Here is a 21,677-nt window from a genome sequence, read left to right as displayed (position 1 = left end):
TTGAAAAATGGCAAAAAATTTGTATTCCTTCTATCTATCTATCTATCTATCTATCTATCTATCTATCTATCTCTCTATCTATCTATCTATCTATCTATTTAAACGCTGCTGTGTAATTTTTACAAAATCTATAAGTTTTCACCAGAACATTCAATCACTTTACACAGATTTTCCAATCCAAAATGCAAGTTCATCGATCTTAAAATCATAACATCGTTTATGATCATACGATATGTATTATTGTTTACCGATTGGATGATTTAAAATTTTTTATGCCTGAATATATGTAACCTGCAGTGCATGAAACTTGCAGACAAAACTCCTGAATTACGAGACCCGCAATACGTCATGAGAATCATGGCTGTGCAACAAGGAATCGCAAAATGAATTCGTTCTATCGACAGAAAATGAATAAAAATCAATATAGTAAGGTCACATAAAGAAAAACATTTACAATTAGAAGACAAGATTGTGGGCCTCTTTTTATGAGAAACAATGAGTATAAAAATTACATAACAATTTCATTCCTTCGTTATTTATTAATTTTTTTTTTTTGCAAGTACAAGTTCCGTGCAACAATTGTTTGATTCATAAAATAATCCGTAGGAGTAAAATAAGATCAGTTTCATTATGTGGTATTCAATGATATTGTATGTATTTTCAACTCTAAAGAGTAGTAAATTTATTCGTATTTCTTACTCGCATTGTGTCGCTAAGCCGAAGAGCTCGGTAGAATATGAGTAGGTATATAGTTAATATAATTGACTACCTACACGCCTTGGTCCCTCAATTAAGAAGTTCAGTGTCACTGTAATAATTGTTTGCCTCGGTACATGGAAGAAAAATAACTGCCAGTCCGTAATTGGACCGTCTATTATACGGTCATTCCTTCATACTTATTCTAGTACATTGGAATAATATTGCTCTACACTGTTTTTACATTCAGAGAATTTGCAAAATTGTAATACGGTTACATTTTGTTTTGAAAATCTACGGGCGATGCTAAAAAGTGCTAATCGTTATCACTGATATGATGCTATGCGAAAGTATAATAGTTAGACGTCGGATACTTTATTTTTAGACTCTTAACAGTCTAAAAAGAAAGTTAACATGCAATTTTATCGTTTCGATTACCCAATTACAGGCTATTAAACCTTTCTAGAATTTTAATTATCATAAGGCATAATTGTATCGGGTATTTGGGATGAAAAATGAGTGGAAATATGGAGAATTCTTCGGATGTATTTTGTGCCACTCCGGTTAGTACAACTGAGCACATATTCCATGCATACAAAAAATGGAAAAAAACGAGTCAACGTCGCCAATTGAAAACAACGAATGCGATGCACCGAATTGGTTCCGTTTTATGCTTCAATGCTCGTGACGGTAGGCACTTTTTAAACGTTGAAAACCGCGACGATCTTTTTTTATTTGCATACATGTTGAAGAATCTTGTAACTACTTGATATTATAAAAGTTGTTCATCTGTAAAATTTTCAAGTTCATATTACATGTTAATTATGTAATATAGGTATATGTTGTATATACATGTATATATTTTTTAATTTCAGATTCAGCTGCGTATTGCTAATATGTATATTATTTTTCGAGTTAATGTAATGTTATTACATACATTTAAGACACCCTGAAATTGCGTAGCCATTTTCTGTCCTAATGGAGTTTTGGCAGTAGCTGCATACTCTGAATAGCTTTAAAAGTTTGACTTGCACTCTACATGGGCAAAAAATACCTGCAGTTCTCGTTGACCTACATGTTGAACATTTATACAAGGTAAAACGTGTCTGACTTTCTTACTTATTGTATATTTATATCAATTTCGGTCAGCATTTGTGGCTTTTTTTTTGTGAAAATCTATTTCTACAAGGCCAAAATCTGGATACATTTTCAAATTGCCAACTTACGATAAATGCAAGAATCTTACGAATATTCCAAGCCCGTAACACCTGAAGAATGACCGAAGTGAATGCAAATTCCAATTTTATAATTCCAATTGCCGCAATGTACAACTAAAAAGAACACCTGTAATAGCAATGTTTCGATTCCACTATTTTCTTTTTCTAATCGTTGAGGGGGGGGGGGGGGGGGGGGGGGCATTGGCAGTCTCAATTCAGAATTTCGATCAGATTTTACAATAGCTTCGGTAGGCATCCTAAATTTACGGGGGATTTTGTTTTTGTCCAACAATTCGTTCATTCTCAAGTTTTTACTTGAAATGTAATCACAGTTTAACTTTTAGCAAAATTAATTCTCTACAACTTTGCTAGTAAGAATTTTTTTTGTCTATGATTTATATTTTACGACCTAAACCATAAACTCAAGATAGCGGCCAAAGCTACTGCAAAATCTGATAAAACTTCTGGATTCAGACTGTCAACCTCCCCCCCCCCCCCCGCGATCCTCACCGGCGATTAGAAAATCAAAATAGCGGCTTCGAAAATTGCAATGACTGATGTACTTTTTGACTGGACAAGTTTTTCTTCTTACACAATCTTGGAAAATACTTTGAAATTACACCGAGTTGCGTCACGTTAGCTGCGAGTGCCGACGGCATACCGCGAACGTGTAATTGCCGTTGAGATGAGCGTTGAAACTGAGAAAAAAAAACGAACCGTTATATTATCATCAAGTTTTGAAATCAAGTGTGGGCACGTTGATCTTCGACCGTTGATCCAATTTCTCGAATAAAAAACTGCCTGTACAACAATGTATGCCGATGGCCCAATCAATGTATCAAATCACGCAACCGGGCTTTCCGTTATCTAATACATGTTAAAGATATACGTACATAGTACATTCCGTGGCATAGTACGAAATGATTTTACAAAGTGTACTCAACACATACAATTTCGCATATAATGTTAATTATCTATTACAACACGTGGATGTGAATTTATTTTCGAATTTCCAACAACGATATACAGTTTTCGAATAGGTTCAATAGAATATATCATATAAGTATCTCCTTCAGTGTAAATACAGTTATACAATATTTAATTTATCGAGTCGAGCAACATATTAATTTATAATATAACGCGAATCTTTAAATCGATCTCCGCGCGGTGGCGTAATTCGAAGATCCGATAGAGAGTGAGTTGAGCGAAGTTGAGACGAGAGTGTGGAGAAGTTGATAAAACATCGAGGAGCGAAACTTGACGCGATACAGTTCGTCTCGATTTCTCGATATTTCGTCGAGTCGACACACAGCTGTTGACACAGGTGTCGTCAATATTCGCTAGCCCTCGGACACATCAACGGCATCGCTGCTGCTGGCGTGAAGATTGATGCGTGAGAGCGACACAAAGATGGTTGTAAATTCGGCCGACAGATAGCGCGAAGAACGCGAGGCAGCGTCGCTCGGGATGAGGCCGCGCTGTCAAACGAAGAATCAAATCAGTCGGGGAGTTTGAATCGAGGAGATTGTTACGTGCGCCCCTCTTCTTTGGTGAAAAGTTCTTGTCCCCGAGCTGCCGAGCGTTGCGCTTATTACCGTTACGTTCGATTTCTCTCACCGAGATCCTGAGGAGAGACAGCAACCTCGTTTGTCCGAGTTCGATCAGGGCGTGTAAACACCGGCGGATTAGATTATTAAAACCCTTCGTCGCTCTCGCGGAGACTGCTCCGAGTGTTCCAAGTCTATCCGTTCGCTTTGTACCTGCAAACTAAATTTGATTGAATCGCGTGTGTCGCCGCCTACGCACGCGTGGTAATCGTACAGTGACCGTACGCACTGTTGTTGTTTTAGTAAATGCTATTACACTATTGCATTGATAAGAAAAGCGGTCGGTCGTTTCTTCGGTTGTGCTGTTCGTCGATACGTTCGTCGACGGTGGATTATAACATCTGAGGGGAATCGGCCTTGGTTGCAGGCTAAAATAGGATCCTCCATCTCACGCTGCGTTTCACATTCGTTTCTCTCGCTGCGACTACGAGGTTTCGCTTTCCCTCTTCGCAACTTCAGGGTAGGGTGAGTACACAGTTGCATACATACGTACGTACATACATGCGTACGTACGTACCTCGATTTACTTTGTTTACTCACGCGCTATCCGTACGTCTTTTTTTTTTATGTTTTTTTCGGTTTCCTTATCTCCATTCGGCAGACCGACACTTTCGCCGTGTTTCGAATCTCCCGTGATTCTCGGCTGTTCGTTGCCCTGGAAACCTTGTGTTTTTTTTTTTTTTTTCACATCACCTGCCATCGGCGTTAGTCAGGTTGCGACCCTGCTAATGACCGAGGCGGTATTCATTTCGTACGTACTTCTTACTTGGCTACTCGCAGCTCGGTGTTACTCAACCTCACCTCACCTCACCTCACCTAACCCAACCTAACCAAACCTAACCTCTAAGCACTCGGCGCGTGTACGGGGTGATGGTGCTGCTGCTGCTTCAATAGCTACCAATCAATAGAGAAGAAACGGCCACCGTCGGCCGACAGCTGACGGTATAAAACGGACATTTCGCTTCATTTTAGGTCAGGTGGATGAGTGATGCGTGGTTGCTAATACTGATTTATAAATCTCTCGCAGACCGTTGTCGATTTTCATCTTTTTGCTTTTTTTTTTCTTTGATCCTCATTTTATTTTGTTTTGTTTCTCTCTTCGGGGCGGATTTGCCGATTCAAATTAAGTACGAAGTGGTAGCTCATTTGTTATGCTTACCGATTCATCCGACTGCGACTATTTCGCTTTGGAGCGATTCAAGCTCGATGTTTTTAAACTTAAAACTCGTTTGTGCATCGGTAACATATCGTATGTATAATAAGATAATAAATTAGATGTGGGCGAATATTCTCGGAATGATTCGGACGAAACTGGTAACTGGTTTTAACTGAGAATATCCGCGAAGTCATCTGATATTCATGTTCCTAGAAACCAGGTTTGCGGTTTAGTAGTACCAAACATTTTTGAGGTTCAATTTTGTACCTATATATTATACCAGAAACTTGGAAACGAAAAATGAGAATAGAAAGTTTGAGGTTTTGGGTATATTTGAACACACGACGCTAGGCGTTTAACGACTAGATTCGTGATCAGACGTTAAAAGAAATTCTTGATTCCTGATCAGGCTGAAGTTTGCAACGTTAATGTACTGATGCATTGTTGGAAAAAATCGTTACTTTGCAACTTTAGGATTACCTGCAGTTTAGCAAACCGTTAATAAAGCATCAGCAAACTCAGATTTCGTAAATCCAACTTCAGGTATTCTATAGGTGCAAAATAGTAATTTTTGTTTCAACGCATCGATACATTAATGTTACTAACTTCAGCCTCCTGATTCCTGTAAAGATAAAGTCTTTGTCACAGACATGCCGTTATTAATTATCTCATTATCCATATCAGCTGCTGTAGTATCGCAACGCCAATTCTGTGATTTTTACTCTCTTCACAAAACGAATAACCACAAATAAGTATATTTTGTTTGAAATCCTTTCTTCGTCATCTTTTCATCTCCTCTCGCTCAGGAGCAGTTGCGTAAAATGTACTTGAATTAGCTCCCGAACTCACTTACGCGTCCTTGATAAAATCAACTCTTTGATAAATTACTACACGTATAATATAATTTGGAATATGAAAGAGGAAGGTATTTTATACAGTGAATCAGAGAAAAATAATAATCAGGGAGTGAAAGAATTGAAAGTATAACGTACATACAGATCGAATGTTCGAGATTTTTCTCTCTTCCTCTCACTCTCTCTCTCTCTCTCTCTCTCATGGAATAAAAATACAAATAAAAATATCTGCGTTACGTTGTGCTGCGGTCTCTTTTTATAACTTAGGTACCCGTGTTTCTTTCTATATTCCTTCGACTATAATCCGTACGAAGTCAGCAGGCTTCTGTTGCATACCTATCATAGTTAAATCTCGCGCAAATCTATATCTTATTACACGACGACGAACACGAAGTCTTCTAAGCGTGCTGTTACGTAGGACATGCCCAAGGATAAATCTAACACGTTCAGCACCATTTTTCATACTTTTTAAATTACAGTCCTGCAAACGATTTCATTGCATAATCGTTAAACGTTGCGTATGATGTACGTACATACAATGCTGATCTACACAGTCACTGCTTGTTTGAATAATTGTTGTATTGTCGTATATATGGTGTACGTTACAGAAGTTATTCTAAACCGTTAAAGATAATACGCACACACATTTTGTACTATCTTTATCATCTCGCCTCTTTTCTTCTACTCTGCAGGCATTCGTTGTATCGTTGCGAACGGATTATTTCCTCGCTACTCTCTCCGTTTTGGTGTTGTTTCCATATGCTGACGATTGTTCGTGTATAACGGCTGTCCGGAAACTGAAGAAATTGCGATATTTTAAGAAGAAAAAAAGAGAAGTAAACTGTATCGCACGTTTCTCTATCTGTCAACCTTTTCTGCGTAATCGTAATACAATAATAATACATATACGCTGTTTCTGAATTATACTACTACTGTTAAATATCCGTTGATATTATTAGATTTATCATACCGGATGTGTCGTCTTGCTGATTCTTCCTTTGGTGTATGTTCCCGTACAGAGATTTTCTTATCGCGCTTCATTCAGCGTGGCGATCAAATGTTGTTAATTTTTTTCCCAGTGTGCCACGAGGTCAATGATTTATACATATAATTCTCTTATGCATTTACAAAATTGGAATTATATTAATTATGCATACATATATATTTATACACAAAGTATGCTTGCCCGAATTACTCTCGTAAAATTGTGTGGTACTGCCTTATGTGGTTACTGTATTAATGTATAATACACAGATAACAACTTTCGAGTGTCACACACACACACACACACACACACACACACACACACACACACACACACACACACACACACACATATATATATATATATGTATATAAAGCTTGGCCCAGAAGATAATTGGAAAGAACAATAAATATCTGCCCGTTTTACAATTCCCAACGATACGAGACTTATGATGGAAAAATTCGTTATTATTTTAGAGGATTGAAATTGAGAAGTCTATTTACATCGCCACTTCTTCAGGTTTCGTATTTGTCTTTAGCTTTTTTATGCTTACAAGGTTCCAAACGTGTTAACGAATTTCTATATTGAATCTGTCTGCTACTTTACACGTGTGCTAATGTGAAACGGTTGCGAAATTATTTATGTCAAAGAACTCAAATTGGTTTATCTATGTATCAAACGATGCAAAAAATCGAGACTAAGTTGAGCCGTATATGATATTCTTAATTTCTTCATTTTTTAAATTAGTTATCATCGAAAACATAACGTAGAGATAACGATTTTATGATAAAACTTTTTTACAACAATATGTGGGGACTTTCATAACAAATTAAATGCCTCAGCATTTTTAATTTGTTTACATCTTTTCTAATCGTTACGAATATTTAAACCTTTTTATGCTGAGCATCATTTTTTTTTTTTTTTGATTTTGGGATCGCTCCTGTAAATAATTTCTTTTACATTCTTTTCGGCACTTTGGACATTTCCGAATAACAAAAATCAAATGTCAGAGACGGTTTTTTTTTGGTTTTTTTTTCTAATGTATACAAACATTTTTCACTTATTTTTTACGCACGCTCAGTAACAAACATTTTCAAATCATGTACGAGGTAAAATTTATTCTATCTTACCAAATTTTATACAAAATCAAATTTTCACCCATCACGCAATGATTTCAATATGCTTTTGTTCGAGAGTCGAAGATTTGTTTTAAGATTTTACAAAAGTTGCAAGTAATTGCGCCTCAAAATTCAAAAAAACACTTCTAGGTTGTGGGAATAATACTTTAAAAATTGTATAATTTTATAAAGAAATTTGTCAGTGATTTTCACTTCTCAGTTACAATGTACGAATTATTTTGAAGAGCGCTAAAAACGCGCACGATCCGAAAAGAATCGAGTTTGAAAATATATTTCAATAGCTGACGTTCTATACTTACACTATATGATAAACCATTATCATATGTCACTCTATGTGATCTTCTAAGCTTATGAAACAACAACGGTCGTCCGCTGGGACAGTAACAGCAGATGTACACTCGGAGGCATTGAATTTGTCCGCTACTCAAAGTGGCGTCAAAGATCCTTCCAAAGGACGTGTCAGTCTGTCTAGCAGGACGCTAAACGCCCCGAAACTATTTTCCTCGTTGACGAAGGTTTTACGCGGACGATGACGGAGAAGAGAGGAAAACTTGGACGGAAAGTTTCTTTCTCAACTCGATTTGTTGGTTCATGCGAAACGGATGTCGGGTCTATCGGGAATACCCAAAAGTCTCGTTTCTTAGGAAGACATACATACATGCGTTTTTTGTTGTTGTTGTTGGTGTTGTTGCTGCTGCAACTTTGCACCGATGAATTTTTTGCCGTCAATGGACGTTGTACTTTGTTGATTCTTTTGTGTTTAATTTTTTTTTATTTTATTGGATTTTACTAATACATTGTAGTCAAAAGTTTCTGCTTTAATTATAAGTGTTTTTTAAGAAACGGTCACACGCTGCAGAGTTGAAACGCATTTGAAGAACAGACGGGGATCCTGATCAATATCGCTTTTCGCAGCGAAGAATTTCATGGGCGAAGAAAAGTTCGAGAACCTCGTGGTGGACTTGGACATAAATTGAAGCCTCGCCTCTTGACAATATGCGTTACAACTCTGTTGCTTGTATCGTACAATATCAAACTTGGAAGAAAATCGAAAAGAATGTTCTACCAACGTCAAGACGTTATAGTCTGAAATTTATTTAATTTAATTTGGTTCAACTTTTCGCCATTTTATTCATTCTCATCCAGTATTTACTGTATTACATTATACACGGATTTTATCAATCTACAAAGTCAAACTTCGAGTCATCTCTTCTCTACTTTACCATCCCAGTTTTGAGGTTAGCGTCGGTCGGTTAGCTCAAGATGGAGGATCGAGTCCGAGTGCAGTCTGACCAACCTGACGCCACGTGATTTGGGGAAAAAGCTGAATCGATCTGGCCCTGAAACTACCATGCCCTCGTTTACTAGTATTCAACGTTTTCGAGTGTACGAACTCACGACGACAGTGAATATATACGGGAATTCACGCGTCGTTATATTATGGGGTCATTACTCGCCGTCGTTGCTGTCGCAATGGACAGCAAACTTATTTCAACGGGAGATGGCAAATGCGTAATATAGTCCGCTTTGCTGGAGGATGAGAGGACAAAGAGAGAAAGAAAAAGTAGCGAAATACTTGCAGCGTAGGAAATTAACAACGAACACGAATTTTTTTTTGGTTTCTGTTCAAATATTAATTCGTTCGAACAAAGTAGAAGAAGAAGAAAGATTCTTATCGGTTATATATTCGATCGCCTGTTCTCTTTAGTTAAGAAATGTACATAGTTTCCATACTGATTTTTATAAACATATACATACGTAAAATATATTAGCTCTTAGATTAATCGGTCATTGTTAGAATTGTTTGCTGCGTGCCTTCGGCTTCAAGGAAGTGAAACTAAGCATGACGAAACAGTCTCTGCACCGCATCACGTATTATTATACCGAAGCTTCGTCACGGCGGAAGAAACAATTAAACTGTCCCTTACAATAATACCCATGTATACTTGGGAGTGACGATGTAAATTTCTTTTCTTTGTTTCTCCTCACTCGTTCCTCGCGACGCTCTCTCTGACGAGAAAAACAAAAAAATAAAAATGAATATATTCAGTCTTTAAATATAAAAAGTAAAAATAGAAAATATCGCGCGTGAATAAAATTTTTGAAATAGAAATTAAAACCGATAAAGATAGACATTCGGCGGTAATATTTATATCCTACAGATATTCCAGATAATTTGAAACACTTCTTGACGATGTTTTATTTCATTCACATTTGTTCGGCATGATATTCTTATCTCGACTCGAATGAAATCGAACTCTATTTTATTGATGAATAATTTCGTCTCTGGATAACTTGAAGAAATATGTATGCCAGAAGGAGTAAAATGTCGAAAATTTTCAGGTGAGTTGAAAAATTAACGATTAATTTTTCTCGCTTAAATAACAATGTGATTCCTTCGCATCATTTAAAACGAACGGCTGTGCCGTTCTAATTGACAAATGTAACGTACGACGATACAGATGTCTAATGTGCACGTGTAACAAGTCTCACACACGCAAGTCTAAAATGTGCTTCTCGCGACAAATTTCAAGTATAGGAAATATGTACGGTCGATTTTCAACTTTCGGTAAAATTATCTAGGCCAGCCGGAGCTAATGCTTGATAACGTCTCTGTAGCTGGCTGACTACGATATTGTAACCTATCGTCGAAAATAAACCGAAGTCGGAAACCCCGCAGTTTGTCTACACTCGCTATGTTTTTATCTCTACGTATTCTCACACACACCCACAAACCCACACACATTGGATGATCGTTCGGGTTTTTTTCCACCAGCAAATGCGTTAATGCAATAGATTTTAGTCCTGGAAGAAGTATTTAAAAAATACCTGATCGGGAAATAACTTGCGAATAAAAATGTTTGGAACGCTTTTCGGGTGCTCTCTATAAATAAATTCATAATTTCGAAGCTGGACACGTCGTTGTGAATTGTTTGAAATTCGATAAACCGTATATTTTGAAATCATAACTCCTTCAAAGTCGTTGTAAAATTACATGTATCGGAAATTTTTTAATTTAAACATTTAATAGTTAATTTAAACAAGTTTGGTCAAGTGCGGGGAAAAAATTCTGTCCAGGTGTTTTTGAGGTCGCTGATTACGAATCTGAAATCAGATTTTGATAATTCAGTATGGCAAATCCGATCAGCGACCCCAAAAAGTTTTTTTTTTTTTTTTTACCGTATTCGATCAAATTTGAAATTTTGGCTCGCTATATTGCCCGGTATTAAAATCGTTCTTCGTTTTTGTTTTTTTATTTTTTACGCACTTTATTTCTTTGTCGCGTGTTTTGCAAATACAAATACACACGTATTATAAATATTCAACTTACCGACGACAAAAACATTCACTATACTCATCACTTTATGCGTACCAACGCGAACTAACGAGACTAAACTAATGTGTATGTAACGTACATATTGCAACCGTTTAAATTACTCGACAACTTGTTACTGGATTATTACATCTGCATAAACGATTATAGTAAGTGTATGTACGTACCTTACTTTACACACATAAACATTATTTATATTCTGCACTACCGCGTGTTTAATGCGCTGCACATAAATATGCAGAATGACAGTCATTTTTCATTTACCTAGGTACTAAAAAATCGTTATAGTTTTACTACCTTTTTTGTGGCTGTTTAGTTGTTTTTTTTTTTTTCTCTCTTTTTTCTCTCCTATCAATAATCTGAGAAAGTAACACAATAACGGTTGAAAGAAATGCGCGACGATAGTTTCTACATCACAGCTGCATGGATGTAAAACGGAAACGGAATCTTCAGATTAGTCTTTTTTTTTTTTTTTTTATTCCTGCTAATCGCAACGATCGTAGAAAGAACCCGCATCAATTATATTTGTCTCTTTTATTCCTTGTTTCTGTTATTTATTTTTGTCTATCGGTTTTTTTTTTCCTCGTATATCAGCCACTTTCTTATCGTACATTTCATTACTTCTTACTTTCACTGTATGCTATTTTTATTTTTTTCTCTCCAAAGTTGATTGCGTTGTTTGTGTTTGCAAAGTCGATGTAAAAAATAAAAAAAAAAATGTACACATACGTAAAAAATACGACGTGATTGTGCGCAGATAAGGTTTTATCGTCAGTTTTATCGTCGGCATATTATAATATTCCTCGTTGTGTAAAAAGGACGTGTATAATCGTAATTTTTCACTCACATTTCGAAATCCTTAGTTGGTTGAAAATCATTGTAAAGTTTTGAGAAAATAGTCGTATTTTCATCAATGTTTCGTTACGATAACGTCACCAACTTCAGTCTCGTCTATCGTGGTACACAAATGTATGAACTGCAGCTCTTTTTTCTGCAACTTCCTTCCGTTTACGATAATTAATTCACTCTCAGGGCAATTTCTATTGCCCTCGTCCAGCTTATCATTGTCGCTCGTATCAGAATTAATATCTCTGTCGCCACTCTCAGTTTTACTCACTTGATGTGCTGGTTATCTTTGCGTATATAATATATAACGTGTCCTGGGAATAATATCAGGGACGTGCAGATTCATTTTCATCGTTATTATATCAATTGTCTTGTACTATATTAGATTGAAAAAAAAAAAAAAAATGTTAAATTTCAATAGGAAAGTTACCGAGCAGCTATTGTGGAGTATTGAAAAAAACCGTTACTAAATTTGAAGGAAAAGAAAAAGAAAAAAAGACCTTACAGATATTTGGACAAGAGATGGGGAGCAATTTTATAAATCGTAATCACTTTTCAATCGAACTATTAACAAGTTTAAATTTTTAATGGCAAATTTAATGGAACGAGGCCTGCTCCTGTTATACTTTATAATTAAATATCAACTCAAGCACTGACTTTGCAGTTAAGTTCGCGATTCGTTCGTCTGCAGAAAATTATTTTTCAAGTAATTTTTTTTCTTTTTTTCGTATATTCAATTACGTTATATGTCTCTGTTATACGATAGAATTCGATCATTAAAATTTATAACTTATAATCGTATAAAGTGGGTTGTTTTTTTTTTTTTTTTTTTTTCACAGTACTATCGGAAGCAATGAAATATAACAAAAATATATCCTCACTGTAAATTATAACTTCTTATATGTTAATAACATTACATAATTCATTATTAATTTTATTTTTTTCTTATCCATTTTTCAGATGTCCGTGACTTTGGATGATATTTAAAAAAACTGCGATGCTCCTGCCGCTGCTGCTGTGGGATTATTAAAAACAAACGGAGGCAATTTATCTAATTGCGCGTTTCTTGTTTTTTTTTTTTTCCGCGTATAATCTTTTTTTTATTTTACCATTTAACAACAACAGTATAAATCCTCATTTTCAATTCCGGATTTAATACGTCGTAACTATTTTGCTTACAATATAGATGTGAAATAAAGTAGTTCAAAGTAGCCGTAAAAGTATAATACAATCATCGGTTATCCGTCGTTTATGTTAACCTCCTCGTGCCGCGACGATTGTCTCTTACAATTGATTAAAATTCGAAACTAAAACTTTTTCTTTCCTTCGCTTAATTTACTTATTTTTTTTTTTTATATATATATATTGTTTTCAAATATTACCATTAACCGGTGTGATCATCACGCGGGTATAAAACGTGGCCTCAGAAATATTCCGAAAACTGATGAAGCAGAAAAAAAGAACGTGGCAGTCGAATCGTAACTTCTAAAAATTAAATCGAAACAAAAAAAAAAAAAAAAAAAATACGAAGGCAGTTTTTTCACCGTAAAGAAGATTAAGAAAAAAAAAAAGTAATTGAAGACACATGTTTAGATAATATATCGAACCCATCGGCGAGATGGTGCTGCAGTTCACTTTTCCCTATTCGTCTTTTTATATCTCCTATTCTGCTGCTTCTTTCTTCTGAATAAAGGTGAGTGCTAAATATAAAACATGTAACTATTTATGTATGTATGCAATTTTTGCTGATTTTTTTAAGCTGTGATTTATCTACTTGGACAATTTATAAAGATAATGAAATTTAGCGTTTACAACTCTTTGAGTCTCTCGATTACCGCTCAAAATGTCGGCCAAAGTTGCAGTTCACACGTCGTAATGCTGATAAAGCGTGTGCCAAATTTGAGATTTTTAATATTAATGTAATCTGTGTAGTAAATATTTAATTGTAAGTATCGGTTATTTTCTCATAAAATTATCCGAGCAACTTGAAACTTGAAGCCCATTTTTTACTTTTTATTATCACCTTTCAAATCACTTACCCTGATTTCAACGATTCTTTATCTTTTCGAACTTCTAAAATCCGAAAAACATACGTTTTTAGAAAAATGTCGGTCCATCGATTTGTCCCGAAAAAATTCCGCGATGATCACGGAATCGGCTCGATGTAAAAATTCGGAACTTACAGAATTTTACAATCAACCGATGAGCATGAAAAATTACCGTGTTCCGTTCAATTTGAACTTCCGGTTCTACGGGAAATTAATCGATACTCAATTATCATCCGACAAACTTATACTTTTGCTTCTTTATTACTTTTTCTAAACAAACGATTATATTTTTCCCAGTTCGCGTATCTATTTTTATCAGATTTTTCACTCACCCATTTTCTAGATCATCGCTGAAGTTTCTCGGACGAATCGACGGACTCTTCCATTTTCACCGTCGTGAAAAGTATCGCGAAAAAACTGTTTCTCCGGCTCGATTTACACAACATGATTGTATTTTTACGAGGGAAGCGGGACATTTTTTTCAAATTAAAAATATCCCACCTATTAATGTGTCAGAGAAATTTATACCGACCCGAGTTTGACCCAGACCTCGAAATATTTATGTGGAACAATGACACCTTCAACTCTGTAATTCATTGCACGAGTGCACTTGGCGTATTTTATTATTCCAGCAGCGGTTCACGCGACGCGTGTTTAACCGTTTAGCTATCAGCATTGCTCGACACAAATATATTACCTCATAAAACGTCGGCAGACAAACGAAGAAGCAGTAAAATTTTCGTTCGTTACTACCGCTGCTGCTCATGCTTGCACCAAACGTACAAAACGTCTGTCATTCGGTGAAGCCAGTTGTATTGCAGATTTACACAGAGAGACCGAAATTTCCAAAGCTTACGTCGTACCATTTTTTTTTTTCGTTTATAAACTCAAATGGAAAAAAGATGTGGTGTTTTCGAAAAATGACTCGCAGCCTACTTTTGAAATTTTTGTTCGTTTTTTTTTTTTACAACGGGATTTGTTTCAGAATCGTTTGTATCCGTTCATACAACTTTTCTTTTGGTTTTTATTTCGGCCCGAAAAAAGATGGAGCCGTTTTTTGATTTTTCGAAAAATTGACTCTTCTGTTTTTTCAAAATTAATCATAATAATTCAGCGAAGCGATCTTTGTTGGCGGAATTCTATCATATTTGAAAATAGAAAAGTTTGGTTATCGTAAAATCAAAAAACGTGTCCATTTTTTTCGGTCGAGGTGAAAAACAAAACAAAGGTGGCAGAAACGAGTACAAACGAAGTTGTTTTTTGAAAACGATTTATTGTTTTTCCATTTGAGGAACAAACGAAAAAAAAGTGTCAAAAACGAGTACGAAAATTTTTCTCGGTGCAGGTTCCGATTCTATTTTCGTACAATTATATAACGTATAAATATCGAATATCCGGTGTCCTGGTTTATTTATAATCCTATGCAACATCTCGTGTGTAATAAAAATTTGTTGAATTAATTTTTTCAAACAAATTTTTGTCCCACTTAAAAACGTCTTGATGCGGTATAAAGTCTTACGCGGATACTGCGGTGAACCGCATGCGCGTATTATCTATAATAAGCGTTAGAACATTTCACAGTCGTCTAGATTCTAGAATCTAAGAGAGAAATTATACTCGGTTGAGAAAACTCGTTTCCTCGTTGGTTTTGGTGAGAATTGGAGCGCGTATTCTTGCATATACGAGACAGGTGGTGGAATTGCTGAAGAAAATTTAATCGCGTGTCGTATAAATTTACGTGCATGTGCGACGCCTTACTTTTGTCAATTTTTGGGAATTAAAAGAAGGCAGTTATTTGGGAGATGTTGCAACGACTTCGCGCTTAGCGTCCACCTATTTCTAAACACGGAAGAGACTTATTTTTACAACTATGCGAAGGTATATTTATGTCATCCAGCAGCATGCGCAGAACCGCGCGGATATGTGCAGTAATTAAGGTCAAGCCTTGCGAAAGAAACTGAAACTCTGCCGTACGTAGGATTTTAGAGAACTGGTATAAGTTGTACGGATATATTGTTTGAATGAGAATTTCAAAAATCTTACAAATTTATTTGCAAATCTTGTTTTTTTTTTTTGTTCATTTCATATATTTTTATTATTGATGATTGTTTGAACGTAAATTAGTACGTGTATTATATGTATTATAGTTGAATAGTTGGTAGAATTAATCAATATTCACTCAACGATCGTTATACATACCATGTGAACATTTCATGTAAGATTAATCTGATATATTTCGGTTCGGTCAGTCGGAATAAAGTTTCCGACTTGTTTTAACAAATGAACAAACTCCGATCAGTCGAATTTATAATTATACACTCGTAGTACTTATTTGTTCGGTTATTTAATGAGCTTGTTATAATTCGACATAATATACTAGGAAAAAATTGAGCTATTATTGAAGTTTTCTTTACGTAGATAGTGGTAATTTATGCCTGATATGTTGAATACAACTTGTAATATAAAAATAATCTACATATGTTGACACATAATATTTTGTCTACGAATTTAACCGACAAAACTTATGCCAAATATTGCTTGGGCGCAAGAATTTCCTTCCATCGCCGCGTGTATAATCGGCTTAAATATTAAAATAAACAAATTCGTACAAATTGGCTTTGTAAAATGAGAAAAATTTCATTTGTTTTTTTAACGCGGATCAGTGGTACGATTTTGTCACAATTATTATACATACGATAATTGTTATCACTCGATCCCGTTTCATTCGTACAATCCTCCTACTATTTTCCTTTCACTCAAGAATTTCCACTTCTCCTCACTCTCGCGTCTGTACCTCGTTCACTTCTCCCAACAGTCCTTGACTTTCTTTTATATCTTGCTCACACTCGATCACCACCGTCGAATCCTTGAGCTTATAGCTGCTCCAGCTTCTCTTCTTCTTCTTCTTCTTCTTCTTCTTCTTTGTAGCAGCTACAGAATCCAATCGAGCGAAGGTCGTAGCTAATTCAGCTTCTTATTAACGTTCGTTCGACTGTTAAAACTTTTTTCTTTTAATTTCCGTTTCGCCGAACTGCTGACTCACTGCTTATTTACTCATTTTATTACAATCAATGCTGCCTGAACCGATCAGCAATATTGGAAAGAATTTCAAGAATCCCGTTAACATTGCTCTACGAAATTTGTTGTTCCTTTTTATTATTTTCAATTTTTTATTCATCTTTAACTTGGAAATTGTACAACGTTTGTTCAAAATCTGTCTCAAAGCACCGATGTCTATCAAAGAGTTTACCCGTCATCAAAATTGTAAAATTGTTTATTGAATTGAGTTTTCACCGCTTTTCTCTGATAGCAATTTACTTGATTTAATCTCCGTTACGTATATTCTTCTTCTGTACCGATACTTCATATTACATCATACATCGTCCTAAAAGTCAAGTGCAGATAATATTGTTACATACAATTTCAATTTTACGCAAAAATCATTCAGTTTTTCCCTTGCGATTAATTCACGTATAATCTAAACAAATCAATGTATCGATGTACGTAAAACTATCTTACTTCAATGAAAATTGACTCGATCATTAATTATATATCTAAGCGTGTGCCCACCGGGCATATCACAAATTTTTCTTTTTTCACACCGCCGTATCATCAGCGTCGTCACGTACTCGTTAATATACTATTACACTTTATCATCAGGGACCAGGTTTATAATACATATATGAATATATAATTTTGAAATCAATACCGTATCTGCTACATAACTTATAATATTACACATATTGTTTGATTACGTTTTTCATTCATCGCGTATAATAATGCTCACGTTTCTTGTACAATGCACGTATAACGCAATGCGAATATATCTATATTTACTCGTTATAATGCAAATTTATAATTCCAATTCGCTGCAGCGATATATAGGCTATATTCGAAAATCGCGATAAACCGCGTTCGATTGTGTAAATAATCATTTCCGGTTTCGTAAATATCGTTTTCCCACACTTTTAATAATCATTAATGCAAACGATAAACAAAACTTGACTCGTGTTATTTTTTGAAGTTTTCAAATTCTCTGTAAGTATTTTGTTTTACAGTATTTGGACAAAATAAATCGATTCTTCTGTATGGAAATTTATAACGTAATATGTATAATATAATCGAACCGAATACACTTGTCAAAGGATGTTTTTTTTTTTTTTTTTGTTTATGCAAACACTACTTCATACTTGAAAATAAACAAAAATTGCCGATGGTGGCGACGGCGGTCAGTTTGGGGTGGAATACCTTATACGTGTCACAAGTTTACGAATCTGCAACAGCACCATTGTCGTACTTCAAGTTATAACTGTTATACGCTTCAAGTACACGTAATTGCATGTAATTAATCTCAATTACAAAGCCACAGCGAAATATACTGTCGATTATTGAGCTTTGAAACGCTGCCTCTTGTATTAATATTGTTCCAAGAGGTGGATTATACGCACTTGAAAAAGTTATGATTATACACACTGGAAACAACGAATATTTCATTTAAAAGAAATTGCCGTGTAGAAATTTTTGTAAGCGATATTTTATCGTTAGGAAAATAAAAGACACTGCGCAAAAAAGCGCGATACAAATCATTGCCTTGGTACAATACATTGATTGAAGAGAAAAATATACGTATCCGGTTGTAAAAAAAACAAAATACTCATTTTCAATTAATATAGTGAAAATTACTGTAATGTAATGTACCCACAACGTTTTTTTACGAAAACGTATCTAAAGTTGAAGATTTTTCAGCCATTTTTCAAAATTTGAAAAATCTTCGAAGACGTATATTTCAAAATAATGAGATAATTCTTTTAAAAATTCACGTGCCTTCCGAAAAATCAACGAATTTATTTCACATTACTGAAAAAAAAAAACATTCCCTGAACAATTTATTGACAACTTTTAGGTATTATTATCGTTGAAATTTGATTTTCACATCGTATTTATTGCGGTTAATTTTTTTCCCATACCTATCTTATCATAAGGTATTCAATATCGTCGACGACACTCACTTTTGGTTGATAATGTATAACCGGTACATCCTTAAATATCCTTACCAATTTTCTGCACGGACGTGCTTTAATTTTAGGGTCGATAATTGACCTTGACTCTTACAGAGCGATACCCCGTTGCGAATTGTGTAACATTGAGCACATGCCTGTATATATATCGCTCCGCTTTCTAAACACATGATACATGATACACATATATATATATATATATATATGGTACATTTTTACGAACCTATAAAGTACGTTGCACATTTTCTGCGGTATGAAAACTTGTGTTGGTTCATTTTATTTCTTTTTCGTTTTTCATCCTTATCTTTCGTTGAATCAATTCGACGTTCACGTTCAGTCATTATAACTTTGTCGTCGTGTTATTCAATTGTGTCGTGTGCATTATTTACACGCCATGCGATATATTGTTGAATTATACAATAACCCTGCAGCTAGATCACCGGAATTGTATCTTTGCGTGTGTATTGTTATTGTTATTATTCAGTAAGGTATGAAGTGACGAGCAGTTTTCGTGCACATTCTTTATTTCGTTGTTTTTTTTTTTATTTATTTTCTTTATTTATTTACAGTAATGTGCGGAAATGACAGACGAAATGAGTAACGTGGATGATGATTATTTTGATTATTTTTTTTTTTTATTTGCTTGATTCTCGTATCATTATACGGATGCATGTTGACGACGCAACGAATTGAATGAATTTCAAGGGAGCTTTTTACTTTGTTGGGCTGAAAAATGTTCGGTTTTTTTTATTAATATTTTCAAATTAAATTATTCCATTCATTATGCAGAATTATAACTCTTTGATTTTACGTTGCATCGACTAGTCTACAAAATATATTATATCGTTCGTATTCAATTGATTACTGTCGTAATTTGGGGCTCCGAAATACACTGCGGTTATTTATGATGTAACACGCGAATGTTGACAATGCAATAGACATAAACGAATATTTCGTTGCAAAGAATTTTCAGAAAAAATCTGATATTGCACTTTCGTTTTTATCCTTTCTACGTAAAACGCCTGTGACATGTCTTTGGGATTTGACTGTTTCCACACCATTATAAATTCAATTTATTGTTTGCCGATATTCTGTACCGCGAAATCTGTTTTGCCGGCTGTAACTGGCGTCTCACTTGCTGGAGAAAAGTCAGTTGTTCGCTTTCCGAACAAAGTATCGCTCTGACGGTTATCTGCGATTTATCGACCGTCAGTAAAACAGATACTTATCGGTAGTACTTTTCGCTCCGTCGGTAATCCATCCAAATCACACATACTCTTACCATAGTAATTGACCGAAATGTCGATAATAGCATGTTAAATTCATCCGCTTCGTACAGCGAGAGTGACTGTATTAAATAATAGAATAATACTACTCAAATAACAGTAGCGGGGAAATAATAATGTGTCAATCTATAAAAGATGTATGTTTTTTTATTTGAGACACCGGGCCCATTGTGTTTTAAGTGAGATCTCCGCATATTTCGCACAGTGAATTCAAGCTGCAGGTAAACTGTTTTACGTGTATACAGATAGGTATGCGAATAAGTTTATTAGACCTCTGTTTGTATGATATCTCAGTCACCGTAGGCGGAACTTCCTCGTATGCAGCACAGGACAAACAATAAACTTGGCTATCTTACGATCCGAAGTTCAACTTCTCGCCTGCGGCGTTATATTGCATGTTTTGGACAAGTTTCTAACGGGCATATGCGCGTAATAATTTTCGAGATTACCGCAGCCAGCCAAGTAATGATATATAGGTATATATAATTATATGTAAGAGGAATAACCACAGATTTTAGCTCTACGTAAACCTCGTATGATTTGAGTTTTAGAAGAATCTAAAGGAAGTTCGATTGTTTTTTGTTTCTTTGTTTTTTTGTTACTCCTCGTCGATAATTTGAAATATTTGTACTACACTTGATTACAGAATTCAAATTTTCCACATTTCACTACAACGTTGTTTTATTTGACGAAAAAATAGCTTCGTACGTCCGATAAAACAGTTTCAATTCAATCGTGAAAATGAAAATGTCGCGAAACATATCTTTATTTTTCATATCATTCTCAACGAATTTCAGTGAAAATTTCAATTTCTTGTACAAGAACATTGAAGACTTTACAATTAATCTAACGTTTGACAAACTTTCGGACATATTAAATTTTGATTTTGCCAATCAGATTCAATTCCACCTGTGCATGTTTATTCACTTTAAGTCATGTAGTAGTCCAACCCTTACCGACTGAGCAAATACATCCGTTTTCTTTCTATGCAAAATTTTTATCGCACCGATGCACGATCGAAATTTGAATTCTTTCCGTTACTTGTTATAAGGAAGAAAAAGAGTGAGTGTGCTCGGTCGGTAAAGGTAGGGGTTTTACATCACCACAACTTCCACCAGCCGCAGCATTTAGCGGCTTTTTCGTTCCGAGTTTTTTTCGTTTTACACAGTTTCTGAAAACATATATACGAAGAGAAAAAGAGATTGTAAAAAAAAAAAAAAAAAAAAAAGAACTTCAATCGCAGCTCAATAGCAAGCGGTAGGAATATACCAACGTGCTAATATCGTTGCAGTGAGCAGATCCAATTTAATTGGCTCTAATTTATCGATCACAGTGCATTTCTGAATAACACGCTGCACTTCAAAGTGCAGCGATAACGTTGAAAAATAGAAATGATCGAGTCGATGCAGAAATAAAAATGTTTGATTACGCGTTTGAATTTTCTACGATTCGCTTTTTTTGCGTCGTTTCGTGCATTTGGTTCATTCCGTA

The 21,677-nt window shown here is 35.1% G+C and overlaps 1 protein-coding gene across 2 annotated transcripts in view; it reads left to right on the top strand.

Annotated features, from left to right (window-relative positions):
* The first annotated feature begins 3,331 nt into the window (after positions 1-3,331).
* The window catches only part of LOC124305780 (probable beta-hexosaminidase fdl), a 65,229-nt gene continuing 46,883 nt past the window's right edge, over positions 3,332-21,677 (top strand). Inside the window, exons 1-2 of one of the 2 annotated variants that reach the window (XM_046765609.1) lie at positions 3,332-3,985; positions 12,795-13,527. The gene's annotated coding sequence lies outside the window, so the exon portion shown is untranslated. The remainder of the gene's footprint in view (positions 3,986-12,794; positions 13,528-21,677) is intronic. The other variant, XM_046765620.1, reaches the window with a different exon arrangement.

Source organism: Neodiprion virginianus, chromosome 1, assembly GCF_021901495.1.
Source record: "Neodiprion virginianus isolate iyNeoVirg1 chromosome 1, iyNeoVirg1.1, whole genome shotgun sequence".
Taxonomy (NCBI): Eukaryota; Metazoa; Arthropoda; class Insecta; order Hymenoptera; family Diprionidae; genus Neodiprion; species Neodiprion virginianus.
Note: the sequence above shows the minus strand (reverse complement) of the source record. Positions and strands in the feature narration are given on the sequence as shown.